Source organism: Gossypium hirsutum, chromosome A05 (assembly GCF_007990345.1).
Source record: "Gossypium hirsutum isolate 1008001.06 chromosome A05, Gossypium_hirsutum_v2.1, whole genome shotgun sequence".
Classification (NCBI taxonomy): domain Eukaryota; kingdom Viridiplantae; phylum Streptophyta; class Magnoliopsida; order Malvales; family Malvaceae; genus Gossypium; species Gossypium hirsutum.
In genome coordinates this window covers 70332985-70335512 of record NC_053428.1, presented here as the reverse complement: position 1 = coordinate 70335512, position 2528 = coordinate 70332985, and the positions used below count along the sequence as shown (strand labels likewise).

Sequence of the window (2528 nt, the reverse complement as noted above, 5' to 3'; positions counted from 1 at the left end):
ATGTACCTACGTAGAACCAAGTAAACCATCAATCTTTTTATTGAGAAGTTCTACCTGATTTGTCAGCATAGTAACTGAGTCGACGTTATAAATGTCGGCTATTTTTGTTGGCTTAGTCCTCATAACTTGCCACTGATAGTTATTCAGTCACATTTCTTTAATGAATTCATAAGCCTCTTCAGGTATTTTGTTGTTGATGGTTCCTCCAGCAGATGCGTCAATCATCTGTCTTGTTGAGGGATTCACACCACTGTAGAACATTTGAAGTTGCAGCCATAGAGGTAACCCATGGTGAGGGCACCTTCGCAATAGATCCTTGTATCTCTCCCATGCATCGTAAAGTGTTTCTAAGTCTATCTGCACAAAAGAAGAGATATCATTATGTAACTTAGCCGTTTTAGCTGGCGAAAAATATTTTAGTAGGAATTTTTATTCATTTGTTCCCAAGTAGTGATAGACCTTCGTGGTAACGAGTTCAACCACTGTTTAGCTTTATTTCTCAGTGAAAAAGGGAATAACTAAAGGTGAATGGAATCATCAGAAACGCCATTAATTTTGAAAGTGTCACAAAATTCCAGAAAATTTGCCAAGTGAGTGTTGGGATCCTCATCCTGCAAATCATCAAACTGAACAAACTGCTGTATCATCTGAATTGTGTTAGGTTTTAGTTTGAAATTATCCGCAGCAATAGCAGGTCTAACTATACTTGACTCAGTTCCTATTAAAGCTTTTCTTTATTTCTCTTTGGTTTCTACGAACTATGCGATCAATCTCTTCGTCAAAAAGTAATGGTCCCGACGGGTTTCTTCTAGTCATAAACTATAAAAACCTGCCAAGAGAAAGAAAAAGTAAATTAATTAGTACTAATAATAATAATATTAAATTAAATTGCAAGTAAAATAAATGGCTAAAGTAATAAAAATTTAGTGTTCCTAATATTTTAGTTCCCCGGCAACGGTGCCAAAAACTTGATCGCGAGGTTTCGTGATAGGTTTTAAATATTTATAATTACTCGTTCTTGAACTAACTATTATCGCGATGTAGGCAAGTGTACCTATCGAACAGTAGTATAGTTTTAGCAAGACTGGCTTGTCGAACTCAAAGGAACTAAAAGTACTAGTAATGACTGTCTTTTTATTATTTAGCCTAAGAATAAAGAGGTTTGTTTTAATTAACTAATGATCTAAACTAAGAACTCACAGAGAAAGGTATTGAGGAATTGCTTTTGGGAAAAATCGATTAACTTAAGACAATACCTAAGGAAAAATCTACCTAGACTTTACTTGTTATTCTAGCTCTGAATCAGACGATTTATTCATTCAACTTGTTCCGTAGAGATCCCTAAGTTATGTTATTATCCCTATTCAAGACTAATAACGTCTAATCCCTAGATTGAATAACCGAGACTTTTCTCTAATTAACACTCCAGGGTTGCATTAACTCGATCTATGGATCCCCTTATTAGGTTTCACCCTAATTCGGCAAAATCTTGTCACCCTATTTCTAGGTGCGCAATCAACTCCGCTTAATTATGACAAATGTACTCTTAGACAGGGTCTATTCCTCTTCTGAATAAGAGCATGTCTTGAATCAGTATCCTGGGATATCAAAACAAGAATTAAGAACACATAATTAAGAACAAGTTAAATATTTATCATACGATTCAGAAAATAATAACAAGATTCGCCTTAGGTTTCATTCCCTTTAGAAAAATAATTTTTGGCCTCACTATACATTTTTTTTACAAAGTAAATGTGCTACATTATTACAATACTGTTCAGTCCAAATAATATTGGTTGATTTAAAAATGTTGAACACTGCTGTACATTCCTTAATCCGCGTGGCTATTATGGTGACGCCATTGGCTATATTTCTTAGCCTGTTGACCAGCCCAATGTGGTCAGTCTCAAAAAGAACATTTTCATTTATTTTTAATTGGTGCACCACTTTAATGCTTTCTTCAAAGACCAGGCATTCGGCCTCTTCCATCGATAGCCTTACCACTTTAAAGCCCCCACCAGCTCATAAAAAAAAACCTTCTTTATCTCTTATGATCGTCCCATGCCTGATTCTGTTTTCACCAACTGTAGCATCAAATTTTATTTTAATAAAGCCCTTTAGAGGTTTTTCCCACTTTTACTCCACGATATTTTGTGAAAGTAATGGTTCATTGAGCATGTTGCATATTCAAAATTCTTTGTTCAGGTTGCTTGCTCTTTCCCATATTAGTTGAGCCTCCTCTTCTTTTCCGCTAAAGATGTAGTTATTTCTATTATTCCAGCAGTTCAATAATGTTGTCAGGAGCTCAGCCATGGCTCTCTTGTCAAGGACTCGCATCAAGTCTTCCATCCAATCAATACAATGGTCATATTTCTTAGAAATAAAGCTCTTGGACCATCCTCCTAATGAGAGAATTGCACTCGATGTTGGGCAGTCTTTTAACACATGTAACAATGTTTCGGTCTCAGCTCCACATCTTGGGCATCCCTTGTCAAAACCCTTTCTGATAGAAGCAATTTTACCATTCA

General features: G+C 35.7%; 1 non-coding gene across 1 annotated transcript; it reads left to right on the top strand.

Annotated features, from left to right (window-relative positions):
• The first annotated feature begins 283 nt into the window (after positions 1-283).
• Positions 284-389, top strand: LOC121229955 (small nucleolar RNA R71). Its single transcript, XR_005927906.1, has one exon. It is a non-coding gene; the product is annotated as a small nucleolar RNA R71 (small nucleolar RNA).
• Positions 390-2528: the final 2139 nt, after the last annotated feature.